The 19,969-nt window shown below is 49.7% G+C and overlaps 1 long non-coding RNA gene and 1 other non-coding gene across 2 annotated transcripts; both read left to right on the plus strand.

The window, feature by feature from the left end:
* The first annotated feature begins 355 nt into the window (after nucleotides 1–355).
* Nucleotides 356–519, plus strand: LOC130842617 (U1 spliceosomal RNA). The gene has a single exon (XR_009050495.1). It is a non-coding gene; the product is annotated as a U1 spliceosomal RNA (small nuclear RNA).
* Nucleotides 520–15,296: 14,777 nt separating this feature from the next.
* LOC130845980 (uncharacterized) lies at nucleotides 15,297–19,237 on the plus strand. Its single transcript, XR_009051493.1, has 3 exons — nucleotides 15,297–15,469; nucleotides 16,317–16,432; nucleotides 19,062–19,237. It is a non-coding gene; the product is annotated as an uncharacterized LOC130845980 (long non-coding RNA).
* The last annotated feature ends 732 nt before the right edge of the window (nucleotides 19,238–19,969 follow it).

Here is a 19,969-nt window from a genome sequence, read left to right on the forward strand (position 1 = left end):
GGTGGGGAAGAGCAAAGTGGAGCAGGGACCTGCTGAGCCCGCTGTGTGTGTGGCTGGAGCAGGTGGGCATCTTCCTCGTCTCTGTGCGCCCAGGCTCAGGCCTGCGGGCTTCAGAGACTCCAGCGTGAAATGGCTGCTGTGAGATAAATGCGGGAAGACATCCTATTCCCAGGGAAAACGAGAGGAGCCCTCCTTGGGGACCCCCCCCCCCCCCACTATCATCTCTCAAACATCCTATGGTCTCTCTCCCTGGTTGTATTTAGATGATGTGGTTATCTACGGGGAAGTCTTGGGACAGAGACTGCAGGCCAGGAGACGTTCCCCTCGTCAAAATACAGTTTTCTAAAAGTAAAACATACTTACCTGGCAGGGGAGATACCATGATCACGAAGGTGGTTTCCCCAGGGCGAGGCTCACCCATTGCACTGGGGGTGTGCTGACCTCTGCGATTTCCCCAAATGCAGGAAACTCGACTGCGAAATTTGTGGTAGTGGGGGACTGCGTTCGCGCTCTCCCCTGGGGAAAAAAAAAAAAAAAAGTAAAACATGACTCATACAAATATACACTGAACATTTATTTAATTAATGAGGGAAGGAGAAGCATGGTAAAGCCATTTCAAAGAAGAGTATGTAAGAGTCTATATGGCAAGAGAAAGAAAGATTGCTAAGTTAAGTACAAAACTTGGTTAATTTCTTTAGGGCAAGAAAAGTGTAATGTTTGGACCTATCTTTTCTGCTGGATAGAATATATTTGTGTTGTCAACTTTAAAAAAAAAATGCACAATGTGAGAGTTACGAGTTAAGTTTTATTGGGGGCAAAATGAGGACGGCAGCCCTGGAGACAGCATCCCAGAGAGCTCTGAGAAACTGCTCCACAGAGGCGGGGGGGAAGGTCAGTATACATGTGATTTTGGTGGAGGGGAGTACATGCAACCGAGCACATATTTTTTAGCAGAATGTTTCTGCTAGTCACGAGGAGCCGATTTTAGTGTCTTTCTAGATGTGAGGAGATGCAAGAATTGGGCTCATAAAATCAGCTCCTGAAAATCCCTAACTATCTGAAGACCTGTTCTGCCAGTTTTTCACAGAGCGCAGAGGGCCTCATTTCCGCTCTCCACCCTGAACTCCTATCAAGGGGTATAGAAAATCAGCAGCTGCAGCAGCACATGATTTACTCCTTGTGGAGGGAGATGGCGCGTGCCCATGGCAAGTGGGAATTGCAGTTGACAGTGCCTCTACTGGACAAAAAAGAAAAAAAAAAAAAAGCCATTCACAACTTATCAGTCATCTAAAAGGTAACATCTAACTTTACAGAATGTGGGTCCCTATCAATGTCAGACAAAGGTATAGTCCCCCAAATGCTCTAGTATAAATTCAAAAGTGTACACAGCAATATTTTTGCCTTATTTACAAGTTTTGGATAATTTTTCTTAACACCCCGAAGTACACCCCAACCCTACCATAGTTTTATAGTTCAATTAGTTGGCTGATATTTCTTTGAGTGAGCAGACTGGGAGTGCAAGCTAAAAGAGGCTCCAGGCATGAGGTTCACGTGAACCTCTCTCGGTCCTAGTCCTCCCAGCTCTTCCATCCCACCCGCACACTTAGTCACTGGAAATGAGAGTGTCGGACATTGAGATATTGAGGCCAGGATGGGAACCCCGTAGCTTTTGCTGGCTTCATGTTGGAGCACAAATAAGCCCCCTGCTTCAGTAATAGTGAGGGTTTCTGCCACCAGTCCCAAGGCAGAAGGAATTCTTACAATTGAGGGTGAAGGACCTGGAGCCAGATCCCCAGCCCTGAGGCCTGTGTGTTTGTTTGTGAATTAGCCCTCCTCCTGCCACCCACACACGTCTCTCCCTGTACCCACAGAAATTCTTACAGCCGTAACAATAAACAGATGTGCACAATGCTGATAACTGACAAAGACTCTCTCCTTGACCAACCCTTAAGTCAGGCTCCTCTAGGCCTTTTCTCAACTAGGCCTTGACCTTGGCCCCCACCTTGTGTCCTGCCCTGGGCCCCTGCCTAGTCCAGTCTTAGCAAAGAACCCTGATAAGTCAGTGTGGTGAGAATTCCCCCACCTTTGACATCTGAGTTTCCTCGTCCCCTTCTCTGATATATAAGTTTTTGACCTTGCCTTTAGCAAGGATCCTAAGTCAGTTTAGCAAGACTACCTCTACCATCGATGTCTTCTCTTAAAAATTTTCTATCCACTGACCACCTCATTCTGTTCCTTGGCCATAAATCCCCAGCTGCCTTTATTGTATCGGGAGTGGAGCCTAATCTCTCTCCCCTATTGCAATACCTCTATTGCAGTTGTCCTGAATATAGTCTTCCTTACTAATTTAATGAGTGTCAGAATAATTTTTTCTTTAATGGAACTGAAAATAAAAAGAAGGGTACCCAGTCCTAGTCCAGTCCTTCATGCTGATCTCAGATCCCTGCTGTCAGAATGAGTCTCCCCGCCATCAGGTCTCCCACTGGATTTTGTTGCTGCCTCCATTAGGACATCAACAAGGATGGGGCCCCTTGTTCAGAAAGCAGGGGAAAAGTACCATTAACATTAGTAAAATATAAAGCCCTTTTCTCTCTTCCCTTTCTTTCTCTCTTGACTTGTTACAGGGTTTATTTGCTATTTAATGTCATTTTCTTTCTTCTTTTACTTCCTTGAATTAGCCAGCGGTTAATACTGAAAATGATGACATAGAAGGAAAGAGAAAAACAGGACCATTCATAGTTCCTTTTGCTTTCAGTCCTTCTTTAGTCATCAACAAGCTGTAAGCAGCAAGTGTTGGTAGGATGTGCACATGTCAAGAAGCAAAATGAAAACAGCTGAGCTAGTTTTACACCTTTCTACTATTTCGGTAAGAACAAAATATGTGTAGATGTGCGAACTATGAAATGTGAATTATGTAACTTTGGTGATTCTGCATATGAACTAAATGACCTTACATGTGCATTTAAAAACTAGAATTGTGCAAAATAAAGATGAACATTAAATTTATGTTAATAATTCAAAATTAATTTTCTTTCTTAAAATGACATTAAATAGCAAATAAACACCATAACAAATCACGAGAGAAAGGAAGGGAAGAAAGAAAAGGGCTTTACATTTTAGTAACTCTAATGGCACTTTTCCCCTGCATTCTGAGCATGGGGCCCCATCCTTGTTGATGTTCATAGGCGGACCTGATGGGGAGGCTGAATGCTGAGGGAAGGCGCACAGGGACGTGATCAGAGCCAGGCCGGGTACACAGGCAGGACGCGACATGCAAGTGAAAACGTCCTGTGAGTAAAAGATCCCATAAAATGCTCCTAGGAGATTTTTTCTAATTCGCTCCCCACCCCCCAACAGGCTTGAAGAGCCATGTATTTACAACAAAAAATTTTTAAATAAACTAAAATGTTTTACATTGCCTTAGTATCAAAATGTTTTCTTTATAGTTTCTTAATTTCTTTAACAGTAAATTAACATCCGTATGACCATAAAATAAGGAAAAGATAAGGCTAGGCTGATCATTCTGGTGGGTCAGTTGGGTAAAGTTCCGTGAATTACCCTTGGAGGCTTAGCCTAGAGCCCACCTTTCCAAACCTTCCAATACACAGGTGTATAAGCACCTCATTCTCTGTATTAAATTTCTTGCTGCTTAAAATAGCTAGAGTGGTTTGTTTCTTGTGCAGACCCTGACTGATAAATGGGTTTGAGAGCCCAGGCCAAAAAGAGCGTGTCAGAGGCTTGACATGATGAAAACTGCTTCCTGCAAGAGAGAAGAGAGCTGCCCTTTGCTGTGAGCTTCTCTGTTATATCATCCAAATCCCTCTCTAATCAATTAAGCCCATTTACTCCTTTATCATCCTCTGCAGAAAACCAGAAGAGCTAGACAATGGGCTCCATTTCAGACACTGGGGAGTTAATATTTGCTGGAAAAAGTGGAGGCTCAGCCTGGCCTGGTTTTGCCTGGCATATGATGGTGGGACTCCTACTCACATGCTGGTTTAAAGGCCCTCCTCATGAGCCTTCCAGAAGCTTTGTTAGAAGCCAGAGTGAGGTTGGATAACACCACGAGGCCACGCCTTCCATCCATGCAAGATTTATTTCCTGAGGCAAAAGTACCTCCTACCAAAAGCCTCCTATCTTGTTCCTTGAAGCTAATTTCCATTTGGCTGACACTGTGAAGCAAAATGTATTAATACCCATGATGGTGATCAGCGTTCAATAAGTAATGCTGGTTGTTCTAATGTACCTGGTATGAAATATTCAGAGCTATTAATGCATTTCCGTTTAAATCATCACCAAGGCTTTGGTCCAAATCAGTGGTGAGCTTAGGTTCTATGTTCTTTTTCTGCACAGATCAGATGTAAAGTGCAGGCTGAGGGTTCCAGGAAAAGGCACCAAGGAGCCAAACCTCTGCAGAAGGTAGGGGGCTGTGCAGGGCAGGAAGACGTGATGGGGGAATGGCCAGAGTCCTTGCTTGGGGTTCAGGGCTCCTGCCCTAGCCTGGCTGCACTGAAGGACTTATTAACCAAAATTTCAGAACCAGAGACCTGATTGAAATAAAGAGGCATTTTGGGGGTATTTCTTAGAACCGCAGCCTGGGAGACAGATCCAAGCGGCACTTGAATTGTGTTCTGCTGGACTACAAAATGGAGAAAGTTTATAAGGGCAAAAACCTCAAGGTCACAGTTAGTTCCATAAGTTGTTTATCAAGAATTATCATTGGAGCTGGCAAGTGGTAAGGGTGCTTATGTCGCAAGGACTGGTTGGGGTCTGAAATGGTTGCATAGTTACAAGGGGGAACAACCTTGGGACACTAGGTTGCAGCTAGCAGAGGTTTTAAAAATGGCTGGTGTCCTTGAGTTTGGTACAGTTCACAGAAAGTTCAAGTTCTCAGTGGTGCAGGGACATGTCAGACCAGATCCTCCATGGCCATCCGTCTCCATTGTGGATGCCTGCACTATGATTACTCCGTCAGGATTTCAACCTGTCCTCATACTCGAGGCGCATGTCGTCATGGGAAGCCAGATTGGAGCATTATAGGATGTCTTCCCCAGTCCTTGATTGTAAGCACTTAAAATGCTTTCAGTCTCTTGAGGCTGTAGAGGGAACGTGGGAAAGAGGGGGAGTCTATATAACCACACAGATTGGGAGTGGAACTCAAATCACCAAGCGTTAGGACCGCCACAGGAAACTTTGGATAGCTAGAGATTTGAGGCGCTTAAGCTCAGATATGCTGTCAATATGGAGATGGTTGACAGGTCTATAAATCATGTTTTCTTGGGAGCTGTGGTCCTGCTTAGCAGGTGAGGAGCGTGGGAAGAATCTGATGGATGAGCTGACAGAAGTGAGTCAATCAGGAGCTAGTGGGGCAATAGTACTTCCCGGCTCTTTCTGCCTCTTTTGTTAATTTTTAGGACATTAAATTAGAGGTAAAGAATTATTGGTGGGGGAGAGCTCTCCAGACAGACAGCTGAATTGCCTAGGCGCCCCCAACACCACTGTCCCCACACCCTTCTCAGATCTCTGGTTTCCCCACCCTGCCCCACCCCAGGTGAAGTCCATTACGAACCTAATCCAAAGGGATCTGAAAGGAAGGACAGGGTTATTTAGTTCCACTAAGTGTTCCCTGCTCCTCCCTGCCGTGAGCAGAGATGGATGTGGGGAGAGGAGGCTCCAGAGGTGGAGTTCGCTCTCCCAGCTCTGCTCTGTGAATTGCAGCTGAAAGCCTGTTTGCTCATCCTTATTCCTAGGGAACGCTGACCTCCCCTCCCTCACGCCGCTCCTCCCAGCCTTCCATCAGCTTAGGTCGCTCAGTGCCCTCTCTGTGGGTTTCTGACACCGCCAGCTCCCAGCAGCTCCGTTCTGATCCCGGCGCTAATAGGCTGACCTACTTTCCGCAATACTGCAGCCCCCTTAGCCGATGCTGGCTCCCCCATCTCTGCCTTACTCAACCACCTCGTAGCCCTCAGAGGCCACGAGGTAAATGTGAGAGAGAGCGGTAGTCAGACTGGCCTTAGACAATAGGCAAGAACCTTAATATGTGCCAGTTATTCAGCGGTTGTCTCTCAGCTTCGATCGTATCCCGCTACCCTTTACTTTGTGATGCTGGGGCAAGAACTTTGAAAACGACTTTTCTGCTCAGCTATCAGCACCCTGTCAGGTTCTGCCAGTAGGGGTCGCCAGAGGTAGACGAGAAGCCAGAAGGGATACGCTTTTTCTCTGCTTCCAGTTTCTGTGGACGTCACCTAGCTTTGCTTTTTCACAGCCACTGAGGCAGTTCGTTCAGTTGGTTCCAGCTTGCAGTTGCTCCTCCTCTGTTCAGCTTCTAAATGTTGGACGCTCCAGGGCCAGGGTCCAGTCCTGCATGCCCAGCATGTCTCTGTGCACGCATTCTCCCTAAATGGTTTCAGCTGGTTTAGAGATTTACGTGCCAGATATTTCAATGATTTTCAAATCTATATCTTCACCATTGAGCCTTCCCTATACTCCATATTTGAAATGTCAGACGTGTGAGTCTATAATTGGCATCTTCAATTTAACTTGTCCGAACATGATTTTAAATTTCTCCTCTTCCAAACGGGCATCTCCTTTTGTCTACTTCACCTCAGCTGACCACCTGTCACCATCTTCACTACACCACCCTAGTCTAAGCAAGCATCAGCTCAGAGTGAGCTGGGTGGAAAATTAGGAAAGCTCTTGCAGAAAAGCTTCTGGAGTGCACAGGTACAGAGTCTCAGGGCACAGTGACTTTCTCCCTGAATGACAGGAAACTTGGGATAACAAATCTTTGGGGAGTGAAACCAGAACTATGAAATGAAGGAGCCGGGAGGGGACACTCATGAGAAGTGGGATGGAAGGAAACTTAAAAGGGAAAGTTGCCCTTTTTGATGACCTCAGCCTCCCTGCCTCTCGGGGCCGCATGCTCCCACTCATTACTTGTACCCAACTGGGACCGTGCGCTGTGCTGGGGCGATAGCCCATAATTACTCATAATGACTTCACAGGGCTCAGCCCAGGTAGGAGCCCAGGCATTTCAAGATAATGGCTTTTCTTCGCTTTTTATTCTGAGTGTGCCAGCTCCCTGTATGGATTGAATGGCATTTATTGAAAGTGCCTTTGATAATCAGGTTGGTCCTGGCTTCGTTAAACACTGATAAGCTCCCCGCTTCTGGGTCCAGACAAGAAAAGGAGGCAAAAACACCTGGATTCTCCTTTAAATGAGTCCTTGGGATGCAGAGAGGGCAGAGGTGCTTCCCTCTCATGTTCCAGGGTTGAGCTGAGGGGAGAGGAGAGGCAGGTCCCTGCAGGGTAACTAGAGGAGGCTTTTCTCCCATTCATGTCAACCACAAGCTAAGCCTCAACTTTCTTATCTGTTATATGGAGCTTAGAACCTAGAGAATGTCAGAGCTAGAAAGGACCTCAGGTGTATTGATGCCTACACCTTTACCCTGTAGAGGAAAACATACAGCTATGGAGGCCCAGAGAGGGGATGGAACGTGCCCACGGACACACAGTTCAGCTGTGCCAAAGCCATGCTCAGAACCCAGGTCTTTTTTGGTGGCTCCAGTCTCAGTGATCACTGATGTACCTTGAAGGATTATCATGGGACCTTAGAAAGTGGAAGAGAGAAGATAGAGTGGTGTGAAAAGTGAGACAGGCCATGCAGAGGTGAGGGGTTCCTGTCTGGGGGGTTGGGGATGGGGAGAGGAGATTCATGTAACTCCTGGGTTTCAGCCTCTCCTACCAGGCACGTGAACACGGCCAGCTCATTTGGCCTCCTTGAGTCTCATTACCTGCCCTGTTTACCTCACAGGGCTCTGGGGAAGAGAGGATGAGGTGAGAAAGGAGACTTGTGAAAATGCCTTAAGAAAAAAAGCCCATCAAACTGTTGCAGGAAGGGGGACCCCTTCCAGAGACCAAAAGTGAGCTCTTGCTAACACTCGGAAATGAATTGTCCGAGGAGACACACATGCTGACAAAGCAAGAGACTTTATTGGGAAGGGGCGCCCGGGTGGAGAGCAGGAGGGTAAGGGAGCCTAGGAGGACGGCTCTGCCACGTGGCTCACGGTCTCGGGTTTTATGGTGATGGGGTTAATTTCCGGGTTGTCTCTGGCCAGTCACTCTGACTCAGGGTCCTTCCTGGTGGCATGTGCATCTCTCAGCCAAGATGGATTCCAGCAAGAAGGATTCTGGGAGGTGGGTAGGACACAAGGACGGGTGTCTGCTCTCTCCTTTTAACCTTTCCCGAATTCTTCCAGTTGGTGGTGGCTTATTAGTTCCGCGTTCCTTACCAGGACCTCCTGTCGCAAGATAACTCACGCAAGTGGTTACTGTGGTGCCTGGCCACGGTGGGCAGTTTCAGCCAGTGGTTCCCCTAACAAAACTGCATGAAAGGCTGGCTTTGTGCTCACTCCCTCCGCTGTCTGCCCCGAAGTCACCACCAGGAGGCCAAGGTGATGCTTGGAGTCCAGCCAGGCGCGGCCCTCTGCCGGCACCCGCACGTCACTTCCCCACTTGCTTTCTGAATTATGGATTTCTCCTCTACCCAGCCCACCCCCAGACCTTTGACAACATTAACCCTTTAAAGAGGCCTCGGCCTTGGCGTGGGAGACAGCATTTCCTTACTGTCCCCGCCACCCTCCCCACCGGTCAGGGCCCGGAACACCATGGGGAAGCTCATCTGCACGTAGATTTCCCCCTGGGTGGGGGATCATGGTGTTGGACTCCACCTGGGTCCTCATTCGGGAACAGGCCCGGCTCTCAGCCCAGCCCTGTACTCCTCCATCTATCCCTGCCCGACTCGCGGAATATGCAATACCCTTCGCCCAGCCAGCCCATGGCTGGAAGGCTCCCCGGGGGGCCATTTTGTCCCTTCTGCTCTCAGGCTGGTGCAGACAGATGTGTAGACAGGTGTTCCCTGCAGCTCTGTTCCGTCCCGACCCCCACCCCTATGTCCTGCCCCGGGGATTAAGGCCCAGAGGGTTAACGCCTGGGTGTCTGCATCAGTCCTGGAGAAGCTTTGTGTGGACTATCGGGAAGGCGCTGGTTGTTTAGATGCCCCAGAGGAACAGCCGTGGGGGAGCGTGGGAGAACCGTTGTGGGGCGGGGCTGGGTGTCAGGAGAGGGAGAGCCCTCAGGTGCTGGGACCCAGAGGATGGAGTGCTGTGCTCTGTGGGCTCAGGAGAGTCCAGCTGCGGTGAAAGGAATCCTGCCTGCGTCTGTGCATCTCATTGGCACGCGTTTGTTTGTGGCTCCTGCCTGGACTAGTCAACAGGCCAGCCCTCCTCTCCACCTCGCCTTGCCCTGGGCCCAGGCTGCATGCAGAAAGCTTTGGTCTGCCTACCCCACACCCCTCCACCCTCCCACAACCTGTTCTGGGTGTCTTCCACCCCTCCTGGCCCCTCAGCAAATACTTGTTGAATGAACAATTATTGCTCTGAGCCCTGGAGGAAGGAGTGGGCAGTGTCTCCAATATGCTGTGACCTGGCCTCAGTAAAGGTCTAGGGCTGGGGTCCAGGAATGGTATCTGGGCCCCTCTGCATCCATGCAGTGCTGTGGGTGTGTGCTGGGTGAGCCGGCTGGTCAGGTCAGGGCGGGTGCCAGCCTGAAGGGACGGTGCCATCTAGCTGCACCCGAGGCCACAGCAACAACGGGATCCTAGAGGGCTTCCCTGGTGGCACAGTGGTAAAGAACCTGCCTGCCAATGCAGGGCACATGGGATGAGCCCTGGTCCGGGAAGATCCCACATGCCGCAGAGCAACTAAGCCTGTGCGCCACAACGACTGAGCCTGCGCTGTAGAGCCCTCAAGCCACAACTACTGAAGCCCGTGCGCCAAGCCCGTTCTCCACAACAAAAGCCCCCACTCACCATAACTAGAGAAAGGCTGTATGCAGCAACAAAGACCCATGCAGCCGGTAAGTAAGTAAATAAATTTAATAAATGTATAAAAAACAAAAAACCAGTGTCCTAGAGTTGGCTCAGTCAAGGGACGTCATCCAGGGAATCCCTGGGCACTGGCCAATTCTTCAGCAGACCAGTGGCCTTTCCTGCCATATGGGGGTGACACAACCTCAGCTTAATTGGGCCTCAGCTGGGGGAAACTGTGCTGCTGAAAGGGTGACCCAGGTCAGGCTGAGGAGGAGCCCCAGGTGGGGACTAGGCTTATCAAAAACACCCGGAAACGTCTGACGTGAGCCAGCCAGGGACCAGGCTGCTTACAGAAGTGGGGTGTTCAGGCCATTGGGTGGCCGTCTCACTATGCGTCGGTGCCCCGCTGTCCAGAGGGCGGCGCAGCCCTTCAGCTGTGGGACAAGTGCACGTCCTCAGGGCTGCTGCGGGGGCTGGGACAGGGTCGGTACCATCCTGTCTTCCTCACTGCCTGGCACCATCCTGGCACCCACATAGGCCCTTGCTCTGTGGCTCCGCCTGGCAGGAGCTGACCCGTGTGAGAAGAGCCTTCTAGCAGTCCAGGCTGTCCGGGCACCGACAGGCCCCTCTGTGGGATGACAAGTGCCCATCGTGGTCAGTGTTCCACCAGGGCCCCATCCGCCGGGTCAGGTGCTGACGGTATCACTGTGTGCGGAGCGAGGCTGGGCTCGATGCCTTCTGAGGTTCCTTTAGTTTATGATTCAATAAAATGTAACTTTTCAACACTGCTTAATTTAAATCTCTGTCACAAGGTGGGATGCCCAAGAGCAAATTCTGAGCTGGAGATACGTGCGCAGGACATTCCTTAGGGAGTTCTCTTGGGATCGACACCTTTGGAAGAGGGTTTAGCCGCAGGGTGGGCCGGGGCAGGTGAGCTGCCCTGTGGTCTGAACTGCCTGGCCAGCGCTCCCGGGAGCACAGGCGCTGACAAGCCTTCAGAGGTGACTCACACGGAGGTGAGAGCGCTGGGCCTTAGGACCGCATGTGGATGTCATGGGGTGTCAGCTGGCCTGGGGAGGCCGTGTGACCGCGGGCCGTCCTGAAGGGCGGCCGCGGAGGCTGTCTGCTGGCAGCAGTCTCAGCAGCTGGGGCGTGTCCTGCGTGCCGGGAGTGGAATCTGGGCCGCAGGGCATCCCAGCATCTACCACGCGTCCTAAGGTGACCTTTTAGGCAGCAACGAACCAAGCAGGAGGGGTGGATTTGGGGCGATGGACCCCGTCCAGTGTTTCTAACCCCTGCTCCTGAGCGTCTCCCTGAGGGCGATGGCCAGAGTCCTGGAGGCAGTGGTCTTCCCAGCACGCTCCTTTTCTCTGCCTCTTCTGAGAGGAGCTGTGGCTGGAGGTCTGAGGGGAGGTCGTGGGAGCAGGAGGCTGCCCAGGGATCGGAGGCCTTCGCTTTAAGCGCCAACAACTAGATCCAAGAGAAACCAGCTCATTCCCATTCCTGCCATGCAGGGGCCCTGATTCAAATTTAAACTCATGTTTCCTTTTTTCTTTTTAAAATTTCCATGGTAGGTAATTAACTTTTCCTTTCTGTGGGTAAGCAATTAATCAGCGCTGTGTTAGCGGTGGTGGAGCTCAGAGCACTGTGATGCGCTTGGGAGTCTGCTTCTTTCATTTACTTCTACTTTCCAAAAGAAGTGGCTGCAGCAGGGGAGGGAGCAGGGGGAAGAGGAAAGATGCTCTAGCGAGCGTCTGCTATGTAAAGGATTCTTTGTTAGGGCTCTCATGAAGTCCTTACAACATGAAATCCTTTCAACGAGGAGGGCATAAATGGTTTTCCCTGGAGCAGCAGAGCAGCTGAGTGCAAAGGTGTCCCCGTCTAAGTGAGCTTTCCTCAAGAGGGAACAGCTGAATGCTTCCTGGGGGCCTAAATTGGTTCCTAGACCCAGTTCCAACCTGTGGGGGTACTGTGCATGCATGGGGGGTGTGTGGTGGAGGGGGTCTTCCCACACCAACAAACAATTCTCCGAGACCAGGTGGGTGTCCTACATACAATTTAACTCGATTCTGACACTATCTACCCAGAGACAGCATCAGATTCCACAGCTTAAGAGCTCCTACAAGACTGTCCCCCGACCCCACTCTCCTGCACTTCAGACACCAGTTGCAAGTCCAAGCTGTTACCTGGACTTCTGACACCAAGCTATATAGATTGGAGGTTCCAAAGGCATCCTCCGTGGGTTAGATTAATTTGCTATTAAATAGGCTCACAGAACTCAGAGAAACATTTTACTCACTAGATTACCAGTTTATTATGAAAGGACATAACTCAGGAACAGCCAGATGGAAGAGATGTGCAGGGCAGGAAGGTATGGGAGAAGGGCACGGAGCTTCCGTGCCCTCTCCAAGCACCACTCTCCTATGTGTTCACCAACCCAGGTTCTCCCTAAACCTCTCCTCTGTGGTTTGTTTTGTTTTGTTTTGACTGCACTGCGAGCGGCATATAGGATTCTAGTTCCCCAACCAGGGATCAAACCCCTCGTCCCCTGCATTGGAAGCGAGGAGTCTTAACCACTGGACCGCCAGGGAAGTCCCTCCTTTGGGGTTTTTATGGTGCTTCATTACACATTCATAATTGATCAAATCTTTGGCCATTGGTAATTGATCCAACCTCCAGTCCCTCATCCCTCCCTGGAGGTGGGTGGTAGGACTGAAATTTCCAACCCTTTATTCACGTGGCAGGTTCCTCTGATAACACCCAACATTAGGTGCTGGCCATAAGGCGTCTCATTAACATGACAAAAGACACCTTTGTCTGCTCTCCTCAATTGGGAAACTCCAAGGGTTTTAGGAGGTCTGTGTCAGAAATGGGGTTGCGGGTGAAAACCAAATGTATATTTTTATCATAAATCACAGTATCACAGGGCCTGAAAGCTCCTCTCGCTGAGACGGGCTGGGGTCCATGGGCCTGCGGGTCCTTCTACCGCCAGTCTCAGTGCCCAGGAGCTTCTCTTCTCTCCCAAGGCCCTGGGCCCATCTCCCCACCACATACACCTGGGGGAGAACATTGTGGATCAATAGGATTTTGTGTGACTTGCAGGTGAGAGTATAAATTGGTGCAACCACCTTGGAAAATAACTTGACGTCTTGTTTTCACCTCCTAGTGATCTCAGAGAGGTAGCAGTGAGCGGTGGTGTGAAGCGAGATCTTCGTTCCCTGCCCAGGAATTGAACCTGGGGAGCCTGGATGAACACCAGGAGTCCTAGCCACCAGACCAGCAAGGGCTAGAGGCTAGAAGCTATCTTTCCCTGGCTATTGCCCCCAGTGAAAACTGCATTTCTCTTGGAGGCAAAAACTGTAAAATCAGGTACAAAGTTTATTATTAGAGACATAGCACAACAAGTGGGAGAGCGCACAGAGAAACCGTTAAGATAGAAGCAAGGCAGAGACGGACACCCGGACAGAAAGGGTGTGGGCGTCCCCCCAGTGAGGAGGAGCACAGTGAAGAGGCGGTTGAGTCATCTATACAGGGCGGTTCTTCCGGGTCTTTGCTTACCTTTGGCCAATTATCTGGCTTCTTTTTCTGCATCTGACCTGCCCCAGGACCCTCCATAAACATGCGTGTGCAAACTTTTTCCAGGATGGATTTCAGCCCAGAGGCCTGTGGGATGACCTTAGCATCACATATCATGGGGTGGTGCCCCCTCCTTTTTGACCCTGTGAAGACTGGCACGCGTGTAGTGTCTCCCTTGTCCCAAGGGTGGGGAGTGTATGACCTCCTGATCACTTTACAGGGTTTAGCCCTTCTCCGTCCCTGCCATAAAAGTGTCCATTTTCTGGTTATCTACCCTATGCCTGTTGCTGTTTCTTATATCAAGGTGCAGATCTTGAAATATAGACAGGAGTCCGATCATAAATATGTAGTCTGAAGCCCGGTTGTCTCTTGCCTCAGAAAACGTAAACAAGGAGTTGATAATGAATGTCTGGCCTGGAGCGCATCTTTCTTTTTTTCTTTTTTTTTTTTTTTTAACCCCAGGAGGCGGGAACAGGAGGCCAGTTATAAATGCTGAGCCTGGAGCCCATTTATCTCCTGCCTCACTAGGACCCAGCATCCTATGCTTAGGTATAAATGTGGAGAAACTTGCATACATGTACCAGGAGACATGTACCAAAGGGACTTAGCATACTTTTTCAAATAGGAGTGGAAACAACCCCAATGTCCATCCACAGGAGAATGGATAAATAATGCTGAGCAGAAATAAGAATGCCAGGACGCAGCTACCCCTCCAGAGCAAGGGAACAAAAGGGAAAAGATGAGCTTTATAGAAACTTGGATCTTGGAGGAGGGATCACCACTTACTACTTATAGCCAATCATTTCTTTTCTTTCTTTTTTTTGATATAAATTTATTTATTTTTATTTTTTAATTTATTTTTATTTATTGGCTGTGTTGGGTCTTCATTGCTGCAGGCGGGCTTTCTCTACTTGCGGCAAGTGGGGGCTACTCTTCACTGTGGTTCTCGGGCTTCTCATTGTACTGGCTTCTCTTGTTGCAGAGCATACCCTCTAGGCCCATGGGCTTCAGTAGTTGTGGCACATGGGCTCAGTAGTTGTGGCTTAGTTGCTCTGCAGCATGTGGGATCATCCCAGACCAGGGATCAAACCCGTGTCTCCTGCATTGGCAGGTGCATTCTTAACAACTGCACCACCAGGGAAGCCCCAGTCATTTCTATAAAGATCAAAAAAGCGAATGAAACAAACATATTATGTAGACATATATGCCTATGTGGCAACACTTTTCGAAAAGCAAAGGAATGATAGACAGAATTGAAGACAGGGTTTGCCTCTTACACAGGGAGGCAGAGGGTAGATGACAGGGGACATGTGATGTTCTGATTCTTGTGTGAGTGGTGGATTCATGGGTGTTGATAGTATTTTGTTTTATAACTAACATTTTAAAAAGTATGTTTTGGGGAATTCCCCGGCGGTCCAGTGGTTGGAACTCTGTGCTTTCACTGCCACGGCCTTGGGTTCAATCCCTCGTCAGGGAACTAAGATCCTGTAAGCTCACAAGCTGCACAGCCAAAAAACAAAAACAAAACACACACACGCACACACAAAGCCCCCCAAACGTATATATACATATATATGTTTTGTGATAGCAGCACCCCAATGATCCCCATCTCCTGGAATTCGTATCCCCTCCCACTTCGTCCTAATGCCCTGCTGCTTTCGGGATCTTAGTTCCATCACCCAGCGCCGGCAGTGAAAGCACTGAGTCCTAACCACTGGACCTCCAGGGAAGTTCCCTGGTATGTCCCTTCTAAGGTCAGGTTTCAGTATTTTGGTTTCTCTTGCTCTCTTTCCCTGGGAGCATTTGCTCTGGGGGAAGCCAGCGGACATGTCGCTAGCAGCTTTATGGGGAGGGCCGAAGGCTTTTGAGGAAGATCATGCGAGTGAGCGTGGAAGTGGAGCCACCCCAGCTTTCAGATGACCACAGTCTCAGCCAGCATCTTGACAGCAACTGCACGAGAGACCCTGAGCCAGGGCCACCCAGCTAAGCTGCTCCTGCATTTATGACCATCGGAAACTGTGTGAGGTAATAAATGTTTGCTATTTTAAGCTGCTACATTTTAGGGTAATTGGTTACACAGGGTTAGATAAGTAATACATACTCTTTGATATGCAGAGAATATGAAATTTTAAAACAAGTGAGAAAACATTCAGAGATTAAAGAAGGAGAGAATGTAGCTTGTAGGCAGGTCAGTTGGAGCAGCGGGTGTAGGTGGTGGCAGAGCCATGACGTCCGCGGGACAGCGGGGCCCGGGGCTCCGGGAGGAGGGCAGTGCGTGTGCAGGAGGAGAAGGGGGGCAGCCTGGGATCCTGGCGGTGGGGCTGCAGGGCCACTCTCGACCACACGAGGGCGCTCCCACACTACCACATCCAGCCTGGGGATGGCAGGCAAGGAGGGAAGGGAGCGGGGAGAGGCCTTCAGTGGAGGATGCGGTGGGAAGAAAGCATCTCACATGGGATTTGGAAGGTGGAAGGGAGCCAGAGGCCGCCTTCCTGCTGCTTTGGCTTCTCCCTTCTGGCAAGCAGGGGCCTCTGCAGCTTTTCCTGCAGTGGTGACCATTGTGTGGTCCCCACCCCTGGCAGCAGCAGTGCAGGCCCTGCCTGCTCCCTGGATCACCAGGATACACTTGTATCCTGAATTTAGGTTGCCAGTGGTAACATCCAGATGCCCACCTTCCTCTCCTGCCCAGGACAAGGGAGCAGCTCCTCTGGAGACTGAACCTTACCTCCTCCCCTCCCCCATCCAGCCATCCAACCACCCGGTAAGCACCTAACCCCCTGTATAGTCACTCTCTGCCCAAAATACTTCGAATGGTTCCTATTTCCTGCACTAAACTCTGGCTGATACCACTGTTGTTATCCTTATTTTACAGATGGGGAAACCGAGGCACAGAGAAGCAAAGTGACCTTACCGGAGCCACACAGTGGTAGGGTCAGGCTCCAAACCCAGGTCTTTCTGAGTCCCCAGCCCACTGCACCATCTTGCCTGGTGAGTCTGTGTTGGCGTTGTCGGGTGTGGGAGGAGGCCCGGTGAGCTTTTAGGCAGTGGGCTGGGCTGACTCCCGTGGCAGGTCCTGAGCACAGGTCCCCAAGGTGTCCGTTCCTTCCTGAGAGGCACAAGCAGCTCAGGTTCCTGGGGACTGACCCCGGGGCCCGGGCTGACCCAGATGGGGTGTGTGGGGCAGGGAGGCTGCTGAGAGCCAGGCTGTCTGGGCGCCACGTCAGTCAGTTTCCAGGGTTGGAGCCCATCAGCAGTGTCTGGAGAAACTGATGTGATCAGTGCAAACTCAAAAGAGGGGGATGGTGAGGTGGAGGTGTCACCAGGCCCGGGGTCAGGAGGCCATCTTGGGTGGCACCACCTTGGTGGACTCACAGCGGTTTGTTCTTGTCAGTCCCCCGGGGCTGACTGGAGCCTGCGAGCCTGGTGGACATATGATCACTCACTCACCTGGGGCCACACGGCAGATTGCCTAGTGGGAGTTCTTGCAGGACGCTATCAGTCATCTGGACTGGAATGTGCTTCCTTGTGCTGAGCATTTTTGCTCCCTCTGGCTGATAGAACGATGGGTGCAGGAGGTAAGGCACATGTTGTGGGTGCGGAGAAAAGCTAACCCATAGGAGTTGGCTGATGCATGTGTTTAAAGGACACACATCTTCAGCTACATCTGAGGGCACCGAGCAGGGCAGGTTGTGTGCCAGGCGCCCCCCCGGGGTGACCCATCTCTCGAGTCTTCACTCATTCATTCATTATTTTATACATTCAGCACATCCTCGAACACTACCACATACCACATCCTTCACGGAATACCAGAAATGGAATCTTCAGATACTTCAGTCCCCGCCCCATGGAGCTTACGTTCCAGGTGGAACACGTTTTTCTGGGCTTCCTTGTGTTCTTTGTTGACACATTTCTTTAGTCAGGGAATACCATTTTCTTCCCAATAATTTTAGATGCGCTACCCCAGTCTCTGGTTGCCTCTTATAATCAGGACCTCAATTCCTAGAGAACTGGGCTCAAAAAATAGGGACATTCACTTCCTACTCAATACTAACCCATGTTCACCCAAAGGGGAGGGAGGGAGAGGGTTGGGGGGTAGGGTGGGCATGGAACCCAGATGCCTCTTCATTCATTTCTCCGAGGCAGCCCATAGGACCACAGGGATATCCTCTGCCCTCACCAGACCTGGGCTTGGGAAACACTCTGCCCTTGAGTCACTTTTGAGTCCTTGGAGTTCAGTTCCTGGACTTTTGGGGTCCTCACCACATTATATTGTAAGTACTCATATCCTTTTATTGCCTCCAAAGGACAGAAAGCTTCTTATTCAACATTCTATCTTCCTAGCCCAGTCCAGGGCCTGATGCATAGTCTGTTAACACATGGTTGCTCAATTAAGGTAATTTGTACAATTTCAAAACCTCATTGGTTCTACCACCAGTCTCTCCACACCTATCTCTGGTTTTCCCTTTCTAAGAGATATGCCATCCTTTCCCTATCTACCCACCCCAATCCAACAATTCAGGGCCCAGCTGACATGCCACCTCTTCCAGGAAGCTTCCTCAGCCCTCCAATCAAAAGGGATGTCTCTTTGCTCAGTGTCTCAAGAAGTTCACGCTGGTGTGTGTGATGATGGTAGTTCAGAAAAGCAAGTCACAGTGATAAATGCTATTTGTGATAGAGGTACAGATCATAATGAATATTGAATGTTTAAACTAGGTCAGGAACTGTGCTAAGGATTTTACTGCCATTACCTTATTTAATCCTCATAGCAACCTTCTAATGGAGTTTTGCTGTTATTCCCATTTTACAGATATAGACACTGAGGCTTAGAGAAGTTAAATGCCTTGCCTGGGGAGTCAGAGCTGGGGAGGGCCTGAGCCGGAATTTAACATCGTTTCATTCTCTTAATAACTACTGCACTCCAGCCATGAGGAGAAATCAGAACCCAAAAAGGGCCGTTGAGAAAAGTTGGGGAGTGTATCAGTGAGGACTGGGCAGAGGATAGAATCACTAAGAATGGTAAGACAGAAGCAGTTTATGATAGGAGTTAGATCTTATGTAATTGTGGGACTTGGTAAAGGATTCTGTGGAAGGTTGTGGCCCCTGCATCTGGCATGGGCTTGGAATTGCTGTAGACCTGCAGGGGCAGGAGTTGGAAAGAAAAACTGAAGGTAAGGTTGGGGAGAAGAAAGTCAACAAACCCTTTAAGAACAGAGTAGAACCCATGTCTCTCCCTTACCGCCTCCAGTGTTGACAGGCCAGGTGACCTGCAGTGGAAGCTGGTGCTCTTCGGCCAGGAACTGCACAGGTAGGTGACCTAGGACTTGGAGGAGATATGGTGGGAGCTGGAGTAGCTGTGAGTTTGGCTATTACCCGGCCAATGCCAACAGGCTGAGCCAGCAGTTAAGTGACAAACTTGCAATAGCACCTCATTTGGGCAGTGTTACACAAAATCATCTAAAACTTAGAAATAGGGCAAAGGATGATTATGTGTCCTTTCAAAGTCCTCCTTGGATGGATCCTTGCCTAATGGACCTACCTACAGATGGTTTAATTCTCTTGGTTCTAGAATCCAGGAGAATAAACTTTAAGAAAAAAAAAAATTGGGGGGACTTTCTAGGTGGCGCAGTGATTGAGAACCCACCTGCCAATGCAGGGGACATGGGTTCTATCCCTGCCCCAGGAAGACACCACATGCTCCGCAACAAGAGAAGCCACTGCAACGAGGAACCCCTGCACCACAAGGAAGAGTAGCCCCTGCTCGCTGCAGCTAGAGAAAGCCCGTGTGCAGCAACAAAGACCCAAAGCACTCAAGAAATAAATAAATAAATATTATAAAAAAATTTTTTTTAATTGAAGCATAGTTGATTTACAATATGGTGTTAGTTTCTGCTGTACAGCAAAGTGATTCAGTTATACATACACATACATTTCTTTTCCATATTCTTCTCCATTATATTTCATCACAGGATATTGAATATAGTTCCTTGTTGTTTATCCATTCTATATATAATAGTTTGCATCTCCTCATCCCAAACTCCTCATCCATCCCTTCCCTTTGGCAACCACAAGTCTATTCTCTACCTATGGCGGGGAAAACAGGTGGGGAGGGGTGGGCAGGGGAGAGCTGAAGCAGAGCAACTCTTGGGCGTTGGTAAGTGATAAGACATAAGCAGGAGGGACTCCTTCCACGTGGGCGGAGGTCAGGAGCACTGCAGAGCTTCCGGCTCAGAAAACGAGCCCGGCAGGCCCCAGTCTTCTTTGGCCTGGGCGTGTCCTCAGCATGTGAGAGAGTGAATGATGCTAAGCGTTCACCTGGTTCTAGGCCCGGGGGCAGTGGTTGTTACTAAATGACTCTGCAGCCTCGGGGGATTAAGAGGTACAAGCTACTATGTATAAAATAAATAAGCTACAAGGATATATCGTACCGTGTAGGGAACATAGCCAATATTTTAAAATAGCTATAAATGGACCTTTCAAAATTGTGAATCCCTATGCTGTCCACCTGAAACTAATATAGTGTAAGTT

Source organism: Hippopotamus amphibius, chromosome 1 (genome assembly GCF_030028045.1).
Source record: "Hippopotamus amphibius kiboko isolate mHipAmp2 chromosome 1, mHipAmp2.hap2, whole genome shotgun sequence".
In the NCBI taxonomy this organism is placed as follows: domain Eukaryota; kingdom Metazoa; phylum Chordata; class Mammalia; order Artiodactyla; family Hippopotamidae; genus Hippopotamus; species Hippopotamus amphibius.